This window comes from Dasypus novemcinctus, chromosome 5 (assembly GCF_030445035.2).
Source record: "Dasypus novemcinctus isolate mDasNov1 chromosome 5, mDasNov1.1.hap2, whole genome shotgun sequence".
Lineage (NCBI taxonomy): Eukaryota > Metazoa > Chordata > Mammalia > Cingulata > Dasypodidae > Dasypus > Dasypus novemcinctus.
The window spans coordinates 149760531-149783728 of NC_080677.1; positions in this window are offsets into that span (position 1 = coordinate 149760531).

A 23198-nucleotide genomic window follows, 5' to 3' on the forward strand; every position below is an offset into this window, starting at 1 on the left:
TCAAAGGACTTTGTTAAGAAGGAGAAAAGGCAGCCCACTCAATGAGGGAAAATATTTGGAAATCTCATATCTGATAAGGATTTTATTTCCATGCTATATAAAGAGGTCATACAACTCAATAATAAAAGACTAAGTAATCCAATTTTAAAATGGGCAAAAGACAAGTAAACATTTCTTCAAAAAGGAAATACAAATGGCAAAAAGCACATGAAAAAAATGTTCAATATCTATTAGGGAAATGCAACTCAAAACCACAATGAGATATTATTTCACACCTCATAGAATGGCCATTGTTTTTTTTATAATAACCAGAAAAAAACAAGTGCTGGAGAGGATTTGGAGAAATAGGAACACACCTTCTATGTTGGTGGGAGTGCAGAATGGTGCGGCCTCTGTGAAAGTGAGTTTGGTCGCTCCTCAAAAAGCTAAATATAGAACTGCTATATGATCCAGCAATCCCTCTACTAGGAATATATTCAAAAGAACTGATAACAGTGACATGAACAGACATTTGTACACCGATGTTCATAGCAGAATTATTCACAATTGCCAAAATAGGGAAACAAAGTGACCATAATGTTAAATGGATAAACAAAATGTGGTATATGCATAAGATGATATACTACGCTGCTGTAAGAAGAAATGAAATTGGGATGCTTATGATGGCATGGTTGAACCTTGAGGACATTATTCTGAGTAACATAAGCCAGACACAAAAGGACAAATATTTTGTGGTCTCACAAATACGAACTAAATACAAAGAACAAACAAATGAAGTTATAACCTAGAGTACGGTGGGTTACTAGGAGACAAGAGGAGGGCTGAGAAGGGGTACTGATGCTTAATGTTCATAGAATTTTTAATTAGCTTGACTGTATAAGTTTAGAAATGGATAGAGCTGATGGTAACACATTATAATGAGTATAACTAACATGACTAATTTATTAATGGGATTGTGGCTGAAAGGCAAAGTGTAGGGTCATAAATTTCAAATGGAAAGAAAGCTAGAGAATAAACTAAGGACTGAATCACATAATAAACCCAGAGTTGGATTGAGGATTGTGGTTAAAAGTACAAATATACTAATGTTCTTCTATGAACTAGAGCAAATGTAAGTCACTATTACAAGGTTGACAGAATACGGTGATGCATGGGAAAAATACAATTAATGTAACTTATGGACTATAGTTAATAGCAATATTGTGATATTCTTGCATCAATGTCAAAGAAAGTACTATATCAATGATAAGGGTCAATAATGGGGGCTACTGGGATTTTTTCTTTGGAAATAAGGAAAACTTTGAAGGTTTACTGGAGTGGTAGATAGCACTATTGTTTCATGTATGCACTTTTGTCCCTGTAGAAGAATTATGTACCCATGCCTATTCTCATTAATTTCTGAGATCCCCATGAAAGGAGTATACATTTGTCTTTGGGCTATGGAATGTAATGGAAGCAATGCATACCATGACCAACTAGAGACTTTAAGAGCCAGTGATTTCTTTTCCCCTTTAATATAAGAACAACATGTCTTAGATGGGGGATGAGACCTTAGTTTGGATCCTAAAAAGAAGGAAATATGTGGAGTAAAACAAAGCTGTCATCTACTTATAATGAACAAATAATTTGGGTGAAAAGTAAAGCTTTATTGTTGTACACCACTGATATTTAAGGGACCATTTTTTGCTTCAGCAAGGTTGATGAATACATTATTGTAAAATATTCACCTTCTGGCAACAGTATTTACATAACATAAAAATGAGACTATATGGCAGGAGGGAAGAGATCATTTTAACAACCACCTTAGCAAAGAATTCTAAATTCAAGGTCTGTGCAGTTACATGAGGAGGATGGGGAAAAAATAGAAAGGAATGGTATATGGGGACCTCATATTTTTTTGAATGTAATATTAAAAAAAGGAATAAAGACAAAAATAAACAAAATAAAATAAAATAAACAATAAAGTATATGTGTCCAAAAAAAAACAAAAAACAAACAAAAAAAGGAATGGGATGAAAGTTGGACTTAAAGAAACTCATGTTACCAGATAATCAGAACTTCTCATAGCAATATTTTTATAGCTAAATTTGGAGCTTAAACTTAATACCCATCAACAGGAAAATAAACAAATATATTTTATGTATAACACAATAGAATAATTGTAACAATAAAATGAATTAAACTTACATACTTTAGAAATATCAAAAACCTGTTGATGGGGAAAAGCAAGATTTATGTTATATAAAATTATACAGAAATCTTGTATTTCCCTATATATTGCTTAGGGATATATACATGTAGATTAAAACTATAATATAAATACTTACAAAGGAATAAAAGGTAACCACATTTTTATGTTGTTTATTTCTAATAGATAAGATAATGGTATTTGTACAATTTTAAGTCTTAAATGGGGTAATGGGTACATGGATACTTGTTATTTTGCCCTCAATTACTGAAAGGAATCTGAATATGTGAAATTTTTCATAAGAGAAATTAAAGGAAATAAAGTATAACAGCTTTATCAAAAGGCATATTAATTCTGAGTAAAATTAAAAGATATAAAATATAATCATAGCATATAAACAGAGATATATTCCTCAGCCTTGAATAACCAATATATAGTCATAAATGGAAACACTGTATATAAATTTAACCAAAATTTTCAACATTTTTTACTGAAAGGATGGGAATAGACAGATATTTGTAGGGCTATTTTATGTAAAAGAGCTAAATCCTCATCTTCCTTAGTGGTGAGTCAAAAAAGATAATATAAAAAACCAAATTTATTTAGGAAGATTGAGATGATTACAGAAAATTCAGATAAAAATGTGAATGCCTCTGGGGAAAATGTTTCATGAATTGAAATGGTTGGAATAGAAGACAACTACTTTAAATTATAAACTTTGAAGGACTGCTTTATTTTTAAAATGATATATATATATATATTATTTTGATTAAAATTAAAATTCCACTTCATACGGAAGAGCATGGTCTGTAACCTAAATTGGAGCTATGCCTAACATTGACTTACAGCTACCTATAGGTGTGACTTGAGCCCCCTTCTGTCTAGCATCTTTGTGTTATCCAGAAAGTTAATATTCTATCTCTCAAATGAACTCTTAAACCAAAACCCCAAAGGATCAAAATAAAATGAAAAAAGAAATCATTCCCACTAACTGGAAATCCAAACCAAACAGCCAATTTGTTATGGAAAAATAAAATCCATAAATGTAACTGCTCATGTTACCAACCATTCATGAAAAAACAAAAAGTAGAGATGCAAGAGATGATTAGGTAATCTTCTTTCCTACAGTATTTATTCCCTTGTGGATTATATAGCCAGTCTTGTTTTGAATGACTCAGAAATGGAGTCCCTCTGCTCCACTACCAAGGGAAATCTATCCTGTGTTAGCAACAGCACACCTGCAGTGATGCGAACCCACAGATGGGCCAGATGGACTGAGAAGTAAGAACGACTCTTTAGGGAAAAGCAAAGAGAAAGACAGGAAAACAAAAGTCTCTGAAAAGTATCCATTGACACCAGCACACCAAGTAATTTCCCAGATTAAGAAGACTTAGAATCACATAGGGAAAACCTTTTTTTTTTAACATTTGAAATTCTCTGCCATTTTGCCTACAGTGAAGATGGTCACAGCAGGTTGGGGAAGGGAAAAGCCAGCAAGACCCCTAAACCCAAGATAATTACTTAGAGGTATTACAGAGCAAAATGAGAAAATGGCCCATACTGCAATAAATGCAGAAAATATTTTCATTCTATCCATCTGCATAGGAATACAGTGAGCTGCAAGAGAAAGCAATCTGCTTCTAAATTACTATTTTTGCCAAATTTTGCTTCTTCTTTCCCAGAATGAACCTTTTCTCAGGATTCATTTCTCTGTGTTCTTTTATCATTACAGACCTAGTAAACGATGAACTTGTCTTTGTTTTTCTTTCACCAGCTCAAGTTCCTCATAGAGTTCAAAGTTCATTTACCAGGCATTGTTCTAGACTCTGAGGATACCCTGAAAAGTATAATCACAATAGAGATTACTACTATTACTACTAAGAGGCACAACTAACTAGTTAGCTTACTAAGAGTAATAGGAAGTAAGAGCTAACATTTTTTTAGTATTTACTGTGTACTGAAGTCTTAACTGGGTTTGCTGGAACTGCTAAGGCAAAGTATCACAAACTGGAAGGCTTCAACAACAGTTATTTATTTTCTCACAGTTCTGGAGCCCAAAATCCAAATCAAGATGTCAGCAATGCCAAACTTCCTTCAGTGGTCACCAATCTCCACTGCTCCTTTGCCTTGTGACATAACTCAACCTTTGCCTCCGTCACATGGCCATCTCTCTCTGTCAGTCTCCTACAGAACTTACCCACATTTCCTCTGCTTAGAAGGATGCCAATCATGTTGAATTAAGGACCCACTCTAATCCCATTTTGCCTCATCTTAACTAATAACTTCAGAGATCTTATTTCCAAATAGGGTCAAATTAACAGGATGGGGGTTTAGGATTTGAAGATAGCTTTTTTGAGGTATAGAATTCAATCCATAAAAATACATAAATTACTCTTTTTAGTCTCATAATGAAACTCACAATTCCTGGCTGTATGGCCTTGTCATACCATTTTCCCTCAATTTTCAAATCTCTAAAATGTGGATAATGAAAGTTCTAATGCACACAATTGTTAGGAAAAATAAATTAGTTAATGTATGCTGATTTGTTAGAACTGTGACTGGCACATATTTAAGTAATACATATTTAAGTATTAGTTACTATTATTTTAGGTGATATAATCTGACCCATGGCTTTAAATATGATCTATATGCTGATGACTTCCATATGTAGGTCACTAGGCCTTATCTCCCTGCTGAACTTTTTTTTTTTTTTTCCCTGCTGAACTTTAAATTCATACATCCAACTGCCTAATTTTATCTTCACGTGCAAGTCTAGTGCCATTTCAAAATTAACATGGTCAAATACTACTCTTGATTTCCTACTCTCCTCCTCAAAAAAAACGCCCAGCTCTTCTGCCAGGAGACCCAAGTAAGGAGTAGCAAATAAGAATCAATGTAGAGTTGTGTTTATATACCCAGATTCCAGATCCTAATGGCCTGGGTTCACATTACTAGTCATGTGGCCTTGGGCAAAATACTCTCCTCTCAGTGCCCCCACTTCCTTATCTGTAAAAATTGGAGCTAATAACAGTACCTACTTCCTAGGGTTATGATAAAGATTCAATGGGTTAGCATATGTAGAAACATTTAGAAGAGTGCCTGGTATATGTAGTAAGCACTATGTGAATGTTATATATTATCATCATGATCATCACTAATCATCATAATATTTTTCTCAATTTCTTAAACCAAATAGCCAGTAGATATCCTTGATTCTCTCCCTTGCCCTGAACTCATTAATAAATCCTATGAGCTTTGCTTCCAAAGCATATTCCAAATCCAGTCACATTTCCACTACCACCATGCTCCATAATGGGCTCAGTCAATCACCACAACTCCACAGGGGATGGGTACAGTGGCCACCTAGCACTCCCCTGCTTCCGTGTGTGTCCATTTCCCAGCCCCCACTCACCATCCATCACCAAACCACAACTAGATTCACCATTTTAAATGTAAGTCACATCAAATCACCCCGCTAGGTAAAACCTTCCAATGCAACATTCTCCTCAGACTTAGAATGCAATCCAAACTCATTACTTAGTGGAGTTTCTGTGGACCTAGAACCTGGAACCAGATTGCCACCATCTGACCTAAGACAAGCTAGTATAATGCTCTGTGCCTTGATTTCCTCATCTATAAAATGAGGATAATAATAGTACCTACGTCAAAGGCTGCTATGAGGATGAATTGAGTTTACGTATGCATAATGCTTGGAACAGTGGCTGACCCATAATGCACGATATATAAGTGATTAATATCTTTACCGTCAGCCTCTCCCTCCTCTTCTGCCCTCCCTCCATCACCTGCTACTCTCCAGCCACAGCTGGTTTTCATCTGTTTTTTGAATAGGACGAGTTCATCCCTGACTTGGGACCTTTAAATGAGCTGTTCTTCCCACCCAGAATGTCCTCATGAGCCTAGCTTGTTCTTCTCATTCAGAACGGAGCTTAAATGTCTCCACAAACACCCTTCCCTGAACACCCAACCTCTCTTTGACACGGTCCAATTTTTTTTCTCTGGTTATAACTTGTCACAGTCTACTTTTTCACCTAAGAATAATTTGTAATTATACATAAATGTTTACTCATCTGTTTCTTAACCTTCTTCCCTACACACATACACACACACGAACACACACGCACACACACGCGTAGAAAGACAAATGCCATGAAAGAAGAGATTCTGCTTGTCTTGTTCATTTCTGTATCTTTAACATCTAGATTAGCATCTGCTCCATAATAAGCATTCAGTAAATATTTAACTTTTTCTGTCAGGACATCTTATTTGAGGGTCTTTTTAAATACCAATAACAACTGAGACTAACAACAGAGATTCTGCTGACTTATGATGTAACATGGATGGCAAACGTATTTCTATCATATGCACACTTAAGGTGATTATGTCATGATCATATAAATGTTGAATATGCATACTTTTTCCATTCAGGTGCTTTTTAGCACAAGATTTGTCTTACTCCATGAGCTCTATAAAGCCTATCTATAAGCATACTCAATAGACATACTCAACAACTATGTAGCATATTACATTCACATATCATGTCATGTCGACATTTCTTGAGACAAAACTAGTTTTTCCCAGCAGTCTCAAGAGTGGCTGACAAGCAATGGGGAAACTGTTAGGATGGAATTAGTGAGGCTGGATTCAGTTGCAAATTGTTTTCTCTCCTTGCAGATGTGAATTAGCTGAGGTGTGAAGTCATCATCATATTTTGGCATATAACAGTGGTATTTGGATGGAGGATTTCTGAAAAAATAAGCAAAGAATTAAACTGTGGGAGAGCTGGAAGTACAGCTGGAAATAGCAGTCTCTGATGAGAGAGCTAAGCCAACAACCCAAATTAAATAATGTTCTGGAAAGTGATCCTGCCTCAAGCACTATGTTGCCCTGCTTCTCCGACATCCCCTGGCTCAGGTCAGAAGTCAGGACAGACGCAAGTCTCATGAATGCTGCCCTTCAAGGTTGACATGGTGCCAAATTTACAACCAGATGTCAACTTGGAAAGAAAATTAAGAGCCAGCTTGAAACATGTTATAGGAGCACATAATTTATTTGATCAAGTATAACTGAAACTCCAACTATTTCAATCCCAAAACTGTCGTGAGTAATCAGGAGGGATGCAGCAAATGTACTCTACAGTAATTAAGCAAGGCTCTGTGTGTTACTACAAGATGAATGACTATGTTGCACGTGTCTCAAGAGGACATGTACCAAATGAGAGCTAATAAGTTACTAACAACAGTTTTGACTAAGACATTGTTGGCACATGGTTCTCAAAATGGATTTATACATTCCACAGAAATGACATTTCCTTGTTTTCTATCAGAGGAACATAACTTCTTCAACCAAGGATCCCTGTATATTCTCAGTACACCATAATTTTATTTAGAAATAACCAAACAAAAAGGTATGGTGAGTGAATAGGCTCCCTCACCAAAGCAAAAAGTCACACTGCAGACCAGGTGTTGACAAGGGTCATAACACCCACTACCCTCGGCATCAAAAATGGTGAACAAAGAAAATGGGATAGTTCTGATATTTTTAAGAGAATATCACAAACAAGGAGGTCTCTTTTCACCCTTTTGGTTATATACACAGCAAGACTGTGAGCAATCCTGAGTACTCTTGAGGTAAGAAAAGTCATCTCATCTTGGTACTAACATATAATTATAATTTGGGAAAAAGCATGTTAGAGCTACAAGACTTGTGATCATGATAGAATACTGTTCTTTTGTTGAAATTCATGTTCTCATATCTGATCATGAGAAATGTGTTTCTGTTTTGCTGAAATACCGCAGCTATGTTCTGAAGAGTTCTCCTTCAGCATCTTTCCCTGTAATGTGGGCTAGACTGATTAATCTGCAGTTTCCTTCTTCTAAGTAGGGAGAAAGAAGTAATTATATTTTTTCCATGGAATTCTGGGGGACAAAACATGAGTCAGTCAGCAAGTGCATATTGAATTCTATGTGCACCACTGTTTTTTAAGCTTTAGGCACTGTGCTTGCAGCCTGTTGTTAGGGTATATAGGCTCTACGCCAACGTCATATTCAGGGTCACCAGACTTCAGTGATACACTCCTCATTCCAGACATTTCTACTCTTCACCAGGAATTCTCTGGATGTTAGCGCTTTTACTTCAGGGCAGCATAATTTGGACCAAAATATAAATGGACACTAATTAGTAAAATGAGGTGAGCGACAAAATTAAGTTCTCAGTGACTTTCTATATTTACATTAATGAATCTGAAACACACAAAAAAAGTATTTTCACATGTAAAAAATATTGTGTGGAAGCAAGGATTGAGGATATTTTAAGACTCATCTGTTTTGTTTGTTTTTAATTATAGATGTAGATTTGCAGAAAAACCATACAGAGCTCCCATATACTACCTTATTGTTAACACCTGGCATTAGCGTGGTACATTTGCTGCAACTGATGAGTGAACACTTTCATGATTGTACTATTAGTGTAGTCCATGAACTATGCTAGGCTTCACTGTGTTGTAGAGTCCTGTGGATACATTTTTTTCAAATGTAACATATATTCAACCTAAAATTTCCCCCTTTTAACATTCAAAACAAACATTACAGTACTGTTAGTTACGTTTGCAATATTGTGCTATCATCACCACCATCCATTACCAAAATAATTTCATCATCATAAATAGAAATTCTGTATAAACCAAGCATTAACTCCTCATTTTCTGCACTCATCCCAACCTGTGGTAAACTACATTCTAGTTTCTGACTCTATGAATTTGCTTATTCTGATTATTTAATATCAGTGTGATCATACAATATTTTTTCTTAAGGATCTAGCTGTTTTTGCTCAACAATATCATGAAGATTCATCCACATTGTCACATATGTCAGAACATCATTCCTTTTTACTGCTGAATAATATTCCATCTGTATATTTTATTTATCCACTCATTAGAAGATGATCACATGGGTTCCCTCCATCTCTAAACAATTGTGAATAATGCTGTTAGAAACATTGGTGTGAAAATATCTGCTTGGAACCCTGCTTCCAATTCTTTAGGGTATGTTCTTAGAAGTGGGATTGCTGTGCCATATGGTAATTCTACATTTAAGTTTCTGAGGAACTACCAAACTGTCTTCCACAGTGGCTGTGCCATTTTACATTCCCAGCAACAATAAGTTAATGTTTCTATTTTTCCACATCTCTCCAACACTGGTAATTTTCCCTTTTCTTTTTAATAGTAGCCATTCAAGTGGGTGTGAAATAGTATTTCATTGTGGTTTTGATTTGCATTTCCCTAATGGCTAATGATGTTGAGTATCTTTTCAATTGCTTTTTGGCCATTTGCTTGTCTTCTTTGAAAAATGTCTACTCAAGTCTTTCGTCCATTTGTTTTTAATTTTTTTTTGTCTTGTTGTTGAAGTGTAGGATTTCTTTATATATTGGGATATTAAAACCTTATCAGATATGTTTTTCCAAATATTTTCTCCCAATTATGGAGGTTGTCATTTTACTTTCATGATAAAGTCCTTTTATGCTCAAAAGTTTTTAATTCTGAAGAGGCCTTGTTTATCTATTTTTTTCCTTTTTTTGCTTGTGCTTGGAGTATCTAGTCTAAGAAATCATTGCCTACCACAAGGTCCTGAATAATGCTTCCCTGTGTTTTCTTCTAAGATTTTTATAGCTCTGGCTCTTATATCCAGATCTTTGATCCACACTGAGTTCCTTTTTGTATATGGTGTGAGGTAGGGGGTCTATCTTCATTCTTGTGTGTATACATATCCAGTTCTCCCAGCTCCACTTGTAGAAGAGATTATTCCTTACAATTGAATGGACATGGCACCTTTATCAAAAACCAGTTGACTATAAAGTGAGGGTTGTTTTCTGAGCTCTGAATTCTATTCTATTTGTCTATATGCCTATCCTTGTGCCACATTACCATGCTGTTTTGATTAGCATAGCTTTGTAATGGTTTTAAGATTGAGAAGTGTGAGTCCTCTAACTTTGTTTTTCTTTTTTAAGATGGCTTGTCTGTTTAAGGTACCTTACCCTTCCATATAAATTTGCATACAAAGAAGGATGTTGGGATTTTGTTGATTTTGTACATTTCTTTGGGTAGAATTGACATCGTAACAATATCTAGTCTTCTGATTCATGAACACAGAATGTCTTTCTACTTATTTAGGTCTTCTTTGATTTCATTTAGCAATGTTTTGTAGTTCTTTGTGTACAAGTCCTTTACATCCTTGGTTAGATTCATATCTAGGTTTGATTCTTTAGTTACCTTTGTAAATTCAGGGGTTTTTTTTTTTTCTTTTCTTCTTTGTGTTGTTCGTTATAGTGTATAGAAAACTACTGACTTTTGGATGTTTATCTTCTACCCCCCTGCCACTTTGCTAAATTTATTTATTAGTTCTAGGTACTTTGTAATGACTTTTATAGAAATTTCTCTGTATAGGATCATGCCATCTGCAAATAGGGAAAGTTTTTTTTTCCTTGTCAAATCAGATGTATTTTATTTCTTTTCTTTGCCTAACTGCTCTGGCAACAACTTCCAATACAATGTTGAATAACAGTGGTGACAGTGGGCATCTTTGTCCTGTTCCTGAACTTAGAAGGAAACTGTTCAATCTTTCACCATTATGTGTGATGTTAGATGTGGTTTCTTTTATATTTCCTCTATCATGCCCAGGAAGTTTCCTTCCATTCCTAGTTTTTTAAGTGTTTTTTATCTAGAAGGGGTGCTGGATTTTGTCAAATGCCTTTTCTGTTTCAATTAGTTCTTCCCTTTTGTTCTGCTAACTAGGTATATAAAGCTAATTTATTTTCTTATGTTGGACTACCCTAGTATAGCTGGAATAAAACCACTTGATCATAGTATATAATTCTTTTAATGTTTTGTTTGTTTCAGTTTGTTAGTATTTTGTTGAAGATTTTTACACTATGTTCATAAGAGATATCTGCCTGTAATTTTATTCTCTTGTGATATCCTTATCTAGCTTTGTTAATGCAGATCATGTTGGCCTCATAGAGGAGTTAGAAAGTATTCCCTTCCCTTCAATTTTTTTATATCTTCTTTGGAAGTCTTTTGTCCAATTTTTAATTTGTTTTTTTGTCTTACTGTTGTTGAGTTGTAGGATTTTTAAATATATTGTAGATATTAAATATTTATTGGATATGTGGTTTCCAAATATTTTCTGGGGAGAGTTTGGTCAGAATTTATGCTAATTCTTCTTGAAATATTTGGTAAAATTCTCCTGTGAAGCCATCTGGTCCTAGGCTTTTCTTTTCTGGGAAGTTTTTAATAACTGCTACAATCTCTTTACTAGTTATTGATTTCTTGAGAATTCCTATTTCTTCTTATGACAGTAGAGGTAGTTTGTGTATTTCTAGGAATTTCTCCGTTTCATCTAGGTTATCTAATTTAATGGCATATGGTTGTGTAGTAATGTCACCCTTTTTATTTCTGATTTTAGTTATTTGGGTCTTCTCTCTTTTTTCTCTTTGTCAGTGTAGGTAAAAGTTTACCGATTTTATGATTTTTTTCAAAGAAACAACTATTGTTTTCTTGATTTCTAATTTTTCTCTCTATTTCATATATCTCCACTCTACTCTTTGCTATTTCCTTCCTTCTGCTCACTTTTGGTTTAGTTTACTCCTCTTTTTCTAGATCCTCCCATGTTGAGGTTAAACTATGACTTTAGATCTTTCTTCTCTTTTAATATATGCATTTAGAGGTACAAATTTCCCTCTTAACACTGCTGTTGCTGCATCCATAAGTTTTGGTATGCTACGTTTTATTTTTGTTCACCTCAAGGTATTTCCTTATTTTATTTGTGATTTCTTCTTTGACCCATTAGTTGCATAAGATAATATTATTTAATTTCCACATATTTGTGGTAATAGTGAATTTTCCATTTCTTGCTCTGTTATTTATTTCTAATTTCATTCCATTGTAGTTGGAGAAGATACATTGTATGATTTCAATAATTTTAATTTAATGAGATTTGTGTTGTGATCTAACATATAGTCAATCCTGAACAATGACCCACATACACTGCTGTCAGGTGAAATGTTCTGTAGATCTCTGTTAGGGCTAGTTGGTATAGAGTATTAGTCAAATCTTCTATTTCCTTATTGACCTTCTGTCTAAAACTTTGATCCTTTATTGAAAGTGTTGAATAAAGTCTCCTACATTTAATATAGATCTATCTAATTCTCCCTTCAAATCTGTCATATATTTTGGATCTTTACTATTAAGTGCATATATATTTATAAATGCTATGTATTCTTGTTGAATGATCTCTTTATGAGTATATAATCATCCTCTTTATCCTTTTTAACATTTTTTTATTTAAAGCCTATTTTATCTGATATTAGTATAGCTACCTCAGCTCTCTTTTGGCTACTATTTGCATGGCATATTTTTTCCATCTTTTTTTTTCAACCTGCTTATGTCTTTGAATTTAAGGGGAGTCTCTTGTAAACAGCATGTAGTTGGGTTGTGAGGGAGGGGCCAGCAAAACTGCCAGGGACTTCATCTATAGTTTATTATGCTTTTTTTTTTTTTAATTTGGCATTTACTCAGTAAATTCATCCCTTTTACTGTTTTCCATAATTTTGAGTGAATGTACTGTCTTTAAGTTTCTTCTGCCACTTTTGCCCAAGGCAATTTGGAGCAATGGCTGCCCTCAGAGCTGGGTCCACCAACAATTTAAAGTAGCTAATCAAAACCAGTGATCAGCTCTTGGGGAACTAGATCTTTAGGGGCCAGGGTTATGTATGTCACTGCTCCCTGCCATAAGGTTGAAGGATGGTTATGGTGCCTCCTGAACTGCAGAACAAAATTCACTAGTACTTACTGCTGTTTACCAGCCTCTTCCTCCTGCTTTTCTCTGGGTGCTGCACAGTATTCTACTAGACTTCAGAGTTTCTACATGGTTGATTCAGACAATTCCTCCCTGTTTAATTGTTGTTCTGATAGAGGGACTGATTCCTAGAACTTCCTACTCTGCCATGTCCCCACAATCCCTTAAGAAATTTCTAAAATCCATAATATTTTTAAGTTATTAAATTTTGACTGGAAGTTTAATTATAACCAAAAACCTTTAAAAAGTCATTAATCGTTCATTTCCAATTATTTTCACAGAATGCCACTTGAATTATTACAAATTTGAAATGTATTAAATAAAAATTAATGGCATTTTACTTTCCATGAAAATTTAGTCTTTTTCTGAAAAAAAAAAAATCACCATAATGTTTTGTCACAGAATTTGTTTCTGATCTGAAGGTTAACAGTTGCTAGAATAACTGATCAAAGCAAGCAAAGATTTTGATGAAGTGCAGGGCAAGTAAACAATGCTGTTTCTGTTGTCCAGAAAAACATGCAAGTATTCAAAATTGTGCCAGGCCTAATTCTTAAACATTATTTTTCCCTCATTCTGAATCAAGAATTTCTATGACCTGTTAAGCAAATACTTGGAGTGAGGATAGCCTATATTTCATGATGAAACCACGGGAAAATAATAAGCACCTTGTCTTTCCATGACTAACGTAAAATCTAATCACTTCCTCCACTCCGTGGCCCACACTGTATTTAATGAACCAGAGCCTCCTTTCCAGGTTAAAAAAAAAAAAACTTAATATTCCTCTTAAGAAGAAATTAATTGCTAAAACAGACTGAGGTGAAATGGAGTTCTGTCTTCTGTCCTCAATGAGCCAGTTTTCTTTTTTAATTTTGCTCTTCCGTTCAAGCAGAATGAAACTTGAATCTTTGCCTCAAGCATATTTCACTTCTAAAGCTCAAATTCTGGGGCCTGTTGAATTGCAGAGGTGAGCTGCCCTTTTAACAACTCTAAAATTGGTCAAGTGCACCCTTCACAAGAGCAGGAAGAGGATAAAATGGTCATTTCACTTTCAAACATACACGCTCCTCTAGTGTGAAGCCTGTGCTTGTTTAACTTATTCAGCACAGTCTTGCAGGATTAGCTATTATTGAAAAGTTAACATGGCCCAGACAGCTCAATGGCAGCAAACCAAAACAGACTCAGGTGTGTAACACAGGCCTCCCAGCCAGCATGGCTCTGGCTTTTTTCCTGGGATGTCAGGTAAGAAAATGCCCAAGGGGAAGTGGTCCTCTCGTAGGCTTCAGCCAATTAGCCAGAAAGAACCCATTTCTGCCAAAATGATTCATCTCTTCCAAAATGATAATTGGGTTATACAAAGTAGAAATGTTTGTTTACTGAACAGAAAAATAAAATAAAAGGAAATCTGTGGTGCTGGTTCTGCTAATGTGTAGGGCAAACCCCAGCACGAGTCAACCTGACCTTAACTACACTCCCCGTCCACTCTCTGCTCTTAATGCTGATTTACCTGTGGAGTGTTTGGATGTTCCCTTTCTTGGCTTTTCCTTCACTTCCTATCTGAGGTCAAATGACTTTTATTCCATAGACCCAGTTAGAACTTAGAGTGCACAGATCTAGACATAGCACTGATTCATTTCATTTCTTACTTAATCTCTCTTTTCCTCTTCCTCTTATTCATTTTGTTTTAATTAATGCTAATGCAAATGGTCACTCTAATTAACATATTTTTCATTAGACATTATCAGTAAACCTGCGATATATAAAAGCAGTAATTGGGATTTTTTGTTATACTTCTTGATCAAAAATAAATGTAATCACAGATAGAATCAACTGATCTTTGACAGGAGAGGAAACGCAATTCATGGGAGAAAAGATAGTCTTTTTAACAAATGATGCTGGAAAAATTGCATGAAACAATTGAAGCTATACACAGACCTACAACTATCAAAAATTAACTCAGAATGGATTGTAGCCTTATAGGTAAAATATAAAGCTGAAAGAAAACACGGGAGAAGATGTAGACGACCTCAAGCTTGGCAGAGTTTCTTGACATGATGACAGAGCACAATCAATGAAAAAATTGATAAATTGAAAGGTATTAAAATGAAAAACATCTGCTCTGCAAAAGACATGCTAAGATAATAAAAAATACAAGCCACACGCTGAGAGGAAATATATGCAGAGACATATCTGATAAATGACTTGTATCTAAAATATACCAAAAAAAAACTTAAAATTCAACAACAAGAAAATGAACAACTTAAAAATGGGCAAAATATCTGAACAGATATCTCACCAAAGAAAATATACACCTGGAAAATAAGCTTAAGAAAAGATGCTCAAGACCATTTGTCACTATAGAATTTCAACTTAAAACAACAAGATGCAAATACATACCTATTGTATTTGTCAGCCAATGGGGTGCTGATGCAAAATACCAGAAAACTGTGGCTTTTATAAAGGGTATTTCTTTGGGGTAGAAGCTTACAGTTACCAGAGATAAAGCATAAGTTATTTTCCTCCCCAAAGTCTGTTACCACGTGTTAGAGTAAAAAGGCTGTCGGTGTCTGCCAAGAGTCAGGCTTCCTGGGTTCCTCTCTTCCCAGGACTTGATTCTCTGGCCTCAGCTGCTCTCCTTCTCCATAAGCTTACTTGCTAGGCTCCAGCTCAAAACTCAAAACTCCAACTAACTCCTCTGCTCTGCCATGTAGTTTTCCTACTGACATGGCCAGTCAAAGCCTTAATCATTATTTAATCAAGAAAAGTGTAACCTCTGAATCCAGTAGTATCTAATGTGCAAACAGGCCAGTTCACAAACATAATTCAATATCTGTTTTTGGATTTTATAAAAAATACCAAACTACTACACCTATTATAATGGCTGAAGTCCCACCTCTGATAATACTTGTGAAGATGCAGAGCAACAGATCTCTGAATTGTTGCTTGTAGGAATGTAAAATGCTACAATCACTTTGGAAGTCAGTTAGGCTGTCTCTTACAAAAGCTAAACATAGTCTTATTACTTGATCTTAGCAATCGCACACTTAGTTTACTCAATTGATTTGAAAGAGTGGGTCCACACAAAAACCTGTGCATGAATATTTATAGACGCATTATTCATAATTGCCAAAAACTAGAAGCAACCAAGATTTCCTTCAATAGGTGAAAGGATAAACAAATTGTAGTATCTTCATAAAGTGGAATATTATTCAGCAATAAAAAGCAATTAATAAGGTGGGGTAAGATGGTGCCAGGGTAAGTGCACCCTCATCATCTCCCCTACAAACAAAACAGCTGAGTGGGGACAAAATCCTGCCTGAGAGAGCAGTTTTGGGAACCCATAAGACAGGAGGCTTCTGGACATCAATCTGGAGAGAGTGCAACAAAAAGAGTGATTGCTCAAGGTAAAACCATGGGTTTCTGACACTTATGCCCGAAGCTGTGGGAAGGCTAAACACTTCCCTTAGAGCAGGTAGCCACATTCCCTGAACCCCCCATTCCCCAAACCCATGTACCTCAAACCCAGTGCTCTCTAAATCCTGAACCCCAGCATTCTCTGAGCCTGCCTGACTCAAACAAACTCCAAGCGTGGGAGGGTTCTGGTGAAGGGGGCAGAGGGTCCCTAGAAGTGCAAGTTCAATTGTCTGGTGCCCTCTTTTTGGGCTTTGAGGAGCATACCAGCTGGCTTGAGGAGAAAGTAGGAAGAGGTGAGAGGCAAATCTGCTGAGGCAGCCCAATTTAGCTAAATGCCCTGGAATAGGGAGAATTGGTCTGGAAGAAGATAGAGTCAGGCAATTAACTTATCCTGTGCAACACACCTAAGGGAAGGGGACAGTAGGAAATGCTTTGCAGGCTTCCAATATATATTTAGGGTTCCCAGCAAGGTGTGGGTGCTCTCTCTCAAAGAGACTGAGAGTCGTTATTTTCTGTGGTAAGTTGGTTCACCAGGGTCCCATTGAATCTCTGAGAGGAGCTCTCACATAGAGAGCTCTGAGAAAGAGGGAAGTGAGGAAGGGAGAGAGGGGGAAGGACAGATTCCTAATCAGTTACAGAAACTAAGAAAGTATGCCAATACGAAATGTGCCCTTCAAGAAATACTAAAGGAAGTTCTGCAGGAGAAAAGAAAAAAACAAGAGAGACAGAGTTGGAGGAGAGTGTAAGAACAACTAAAAAGACTAAAAAGAAATAAAAACAACTTATGACATATAACAAATCCAAAGAAAATATGGCTATTGTAAGAAATTCCTTGAGAGTAATAACACTGAATGTTCATGGAATAAACTTACCTGTCAAAAGACACAGATTGGCAGAATGGATAAGGAAATATACCCCATCTATATACATCTACAAGAAACCACCTTAGACCCCAGGACTGAAGTTGGTTGAAAGTGAATGGCTGGAAAACAATCTTACAAGCAAACAATAACCAAAAAAGAGCAAGAGTAGCTATACTAATATCAGACAAAATAGACTTTAAGTGCAAAACTATTGTAGCAGACAAAGATGGACACTACTATTAGTATAAGGGGTAATATTTCAAGAAGAAAGAACAATCACAAACATTTATGTACCTAACCAGGGTGCCTCAAAATATGTTAGGCAAACACTGGAAAAACTAAGTGGAGGAATAGATGCCTCTACGATTATAGTGGGGGACTTTAATACACCATTATCACCATTAGACAGAACATCTCAACAGAGAATCAATAAAGAAACAAAGACTTTGAATAATATATTAGAGGATCTGGACCTAATAGACATATATAGAACACTACACCCAAATATGGCAGAATATACATTCTTCTCAAGTGCACATGGATCCTTCTAAAGGTAGGCCATATTCTAGGCCACAAAGTCTCAATGAATTCAGAAAGATTAAAATCATATAAAACAATTTCTCTGACTGCACTGTAATGAAGCTGGAAATCTGCAAGGGACAGAGAACCAGATTAAGCAAAGATATGGAAATTAAGAAACACTCTTAGACAAACAGTGAGTTAAGGAAGAAATCTCAAAAGAAATCAGTAACCTTTAAACCAATGAAAATGACAATACAACATATCAAAACTCATGGGATGCAGCAAAAGCAGTACTGAGAAGGAAATTCATAGCCATAAATTCATACATCAAAAAAAAATAAAAGAGCTAAAATAGAATACCTAACTGCATACTTGGAGGAATTATTTTAAAAACAACAAACTAACCCCAAAGGAAGAAGAAAGAAAGAAAGAACAAAGATGAGAGCAGAACTAAATGAAATAGAAAATACAAAAGCACTAGAAAAAATATACAAAACAAAGAGCTGGTTCTTTGAGAAGACCAATAAAATTGACAAACCCTTAGCTAGACTAACAAAGAAAAAATAGAGAAGATGCAAATACACAAAATAAGAAATGAGAAAGGGGATAGCTCCACTGACTCCACTGAAATAAAGACTATCATAAGAGGATACTTTGAAAATCTATATGCAAACAAGAAGGACAATTTAGAGGAAATGGACAAATTCCTAGAAACACAAGCAGACTACATTGAAGAAAGAAGAAATTGATGATCTCAACAAACCAATCACAAGTAAAGAGATAGAATCAGTCATTAAAAAGCTCCCAACTAAGAAGAGCCTTGGGCCAGACAGCTTCACAGGTGAATTCTACCAAACATTCCAGAAAGAACTAACACCAAATTTGGTTAAACTCTTTCAAAAAATCTGAATAGATGGAACATTACCTAACTCATTCTATGATGCCAACATTACCCTAATACCAAAACCAAACAAAGACACCACAAGAAAGAAAAATTACAGACCAATCTCTCTAATGAGCCTAGATGCTAAAATCCTCAACAAAATACTTGCTAACAGTATTCAACAACACACCATGACCAAGTGAGGTTCATCCCTGGTATGCAAAGATGGTTCAACATAAGAAAATCAATCAATGTAATACACACCACAAACAGATCAAAGGGGGAAAATATCACATGATCAGAAAAAGCATTTGACAAAATACAGCACACTTTCCTGATAAAAACACTGCAAAAGATAGGAACAGAAGGAAAGTTTCTGAACATGGTAAAGGGTATATATGAAAAATCCACAGCTAACATTATTTACAATGGTGAAATCCTAAAATCTTTCCCTCTAAGATCAGGAACAAGACAAGGATGCCCATCATCACACCTCATTAACATTGTGTTAGAAATACTTGCTTGAGCACTGAGGAAAAAGAACCAGATAAAAAAGGCATCCAAATTGGAACGAAAGAAGTCAAAATTTCACTATTTTCAGACAACATGATCCTACACATAAAAAGCCCTGAAAAATCTACAACAAAACTTCTAGAACTTATAAATGAGTTCAGTAAAGTTGCAGGTTATAAGGTCAATGCACAAAAATCAGTAGCATTTCTGTACACCAATAACGAGCAATCTGAGGAGGAAATCAAGAAAAAAATGCCATTTACAATAGTAAATAAAAAAATCAAATACCTAGGAATAATTTTAACTAAAGATGTAAAAGACTTATATACATAAAACTACACAATACTGATAAAGGAAATCAAAGAAGACTTAAATAAATGGAAGAATATTCCCTGCTCATGGATAGAAAGATTAAATATCGTCAAGATCTCTCTCCAACCCAAACTGATTTATAGATTTAATGCAATCCCAATAAAAATGAACATAGCATTTTTCAATGAACTGGAAAAACTATGAAATTTATTTGGAAGGGGAAGAGGCCCCAAATAGCCAAAGACATATTGAGAAAGATATTGGCACAAGGATAGACATACTGACCAACGGAACCAAACTGAGAGTCTGGTATATATCCTTGCATATACAGTCATCTGGTATTTGACAAGGCCACAAAGCCCACTCAACTGGGAGATAATGGCCTCTTCAACAAATGGTGCTTGGAAAATTGGATATTCATATGCAGAAGAATGAGAGAGGACTACCATCTCATGTGTTATGAAAAAATCAACTCAAGATGGATCAAAAATCTAAATATAAGAGCTAAGATCATAAAGACCTTGGAAGACAATGTACGGAAGCATCTACAAGACCTTGTAATAGAAAATGGATTCATGAATTTCACACCCAAAGAATGAGCTTTGGGACCTCCTCAAAATTAAGACCTTTTGCACCTCAAAGGAGTTTATTGTGAAAGTGAAAAGACAGCCTACTGATTGGGAGAAAATATTTGGTAACCATATATCTGATAGGAACCTAATCTCCAACATATATAAAGAAATCCTATATCTTGAAAATAAAAAGACAAACAACCCATTCAAAAAAATGCGCAAGAGATTTGAAAGAGATGCTTCTCCAAACAAGAAATACAAATGGATAAAAAGCACATGAAAAGTTGCTCAACATCACTAGCTATTAGGGAAATGCAAATCAGAACTACAACTACAATGAGATACCATCTTACACCCATTAGACTGGTTGCTATTTAAAAAAACAGAGAACTACAAATGTTGGAGAGGATGTGGAGGAATGGGAACCCTCACCTTCATCCACTGCTGGTGGGAATGTAGAAGGATCCATCCATTCTGGAGGACAGTTTGGTGGTTCCTCAAAAAACTAGCTATAGATTTGTCATATGACTGAGCAATTCCACTGCTGGGTACATACCCAGGAGAAATGAAAACAAGGACATGAACCAATATATGCACACCCGTGTTCATAGCAGCATAATTCACTATTGCCAAAAGTTGGAATCAACTCAAATGGCCATCAACAGGTGAATGGATAAACAAAATGTGGTATATACATACAACGGAATACTACTCAGCTGTAAGAAGGAATGCAGTACTAACACATGGGAAAACATGGATGAATCTTGAGGACCTTCTGTTGAGTGAAGCAAGTCAGACACTGAAGAACAAATACTACATGAACTCTCTGATATGAATTAAGCAAATCAAGCTGTCTCAGAGAGCTAGAGACTGGAAGTTAGGCTTACAGGAAATGGAGGGGGAAGGGAAGCTTGTGAGCTGATGTCTACATGGGCAAAATCTATGGTAAAGTGGAGGTAAGTACTTGTGCGGTGAAAGGATAAGATGGGGGCATAAGGATACTACTGGGTGGGGCTTTTCAGGCTTGAGGGGGGCTAGGGTTGGGAGGATGAGTCAGATGGTCCATGGAATTGAGGGGAGGATTTGGGGGGAGCAGGTGAACATGAGAGATTGTCAGCTACGTGGCTGAAACTATAATGTTGAGAAAACTCTTTAGAAACTATAATAAGGAAGGGTTACTGGTTTAAGATGCTTGACGAGGGGCATCTAGCACAAGATGCACCTGGGCAGTCTTCTAGGGAGTGTGTGAGTGCTCGTCTTATTATAGTGTGTTATATCAGTAGGTGGAGACCCATACAATGAGCAGGAAGGTGTTATACCCTCATCCTGGGGAGGCCTGATGTTCTCAAACAGAGGGGAGGGTGTCTCTCAAGAGTGTGGGCGGCTCTCAATGGGGGAGGACAGACTAGTGTGTCAAGGCCTCAGCATTGTTGCAAGTATCTATGAATCTTGTCCTTCAAGCAGTGAAGCTTAGGTGTCACTGTGGGCCCCGAGGGGAGGGGGAGAGAGGAATAGAGTAGATGGAAGATTGAGGAGTGGGGAGGGTGGGGAGGGAATGGAAGTGTTCTGCATGATTGTGCAATGATGGATACAGATCATGTTAAATTTCACACAAAAAAAATTATAAAAATGTAAAGTCTAAAATGTAAACCATAATGTAACCAAAAATGTATAAAAGTGTACAGTCTAAAATATAAACCATAATGTAAGCCAAAAGGAAACATGGTTAGTAGCTATGTTTCAATATCTGTACATCAGCTGTAGAAATATAACATCCACATGCTGGGCAAGGGGGAAAAGGGTTTGATGTTGGGTATATGGGAGTCTCCTATATTGTATATGTGACCTTACTGTGATCTAAAACTTTTGGAAGACATAACAAAATTTTTTTTTAAATTATGTAGACACTGAGGAAGGAATGGAAGAGATTGCCTTGCCACTGTACCTATAGCGCAACACCTATTACAATGATGAAAGGGAAAATGTAAAAATAAAGTTTTATGATATTTTTCATTTCTTAATACCCCAATTTATTTTTTAATTTTAGTTTCTCTAAATTATTATGCATTCTATTACTAATCTTTAAACCTATCATTAATATATCATTTTTCTACTAATTGAATTTGGCAATATATTAGGTTTCATTTGTGAAAAAGTTTTAGATCACAGATGAGTTCATCTATGGCAGAGGAGGAGCATTGGTGTGGGGTGTCATTGATGGGGGGGGGGGTGCATGGGTGGAAGGAAGTTCTCCAGGGCATGCATACTGGGTATTTAGATATGTTTGGATATCAATTGGGTATTGTCATAGTGGGTAGAGTTACACACAACAACTAAAGGAGTACTGAGTTCCCATCCTGGGGAGCTCTGTCACTTTCCCCAATGGAAAAGCAACAATCCCTGAAGTACAAGGGAAAAAACCAGTGAAGAAGAATGATCCAACGATGGGCCCTTGATACTGATGACTATGCTTATGAGCCTCTGTACTTGAAATTTCAACTAGGCCTACAGCTGCATGCTGTCTAAGAGTTATCTCCTTAAAGCCCCCATGTTGCTCAAATGTGGCTACTCTCTAAGCCAAACTCAGCATGTACATGCATTACCTTACCCCCAGTGTGGGACATGACTCTCAGGGATTTGCCTCTCTGTTACCAAGGGATTACTACCAATCACCAGATGGTGATGCAACTAGAAAAAACCTTGAATAAAAGGGGGAAATGGTAAAGACAAATGAGTTTATATGGCTAAAAGACTTCACAATGAGTCAGGAGGTCATCAGAGGGGTCGTGCTAATGCATGTCCCAACAAGATCCCGAGACAGCCAAAGTAGCTACAACCCCAGGTAGTGGTGCTCCTGAGGGCTACGGACACACACAGGTTCTACAGTCATGGCAGATAGCTCTGGATTCAGTGCCTTGCCAGTGGCCTACTTTGGAATTTGTGCTTCTGAGTGTGGTGAAGTTGGCCTCAGATGTGACCTATCTACACATGTGTCCTCTGTCACTTTTATTGAACCTGTGGTTGGTGCTGGAGTTGGTGTGTGCTCAGGAGACTTGACTCTCTGGA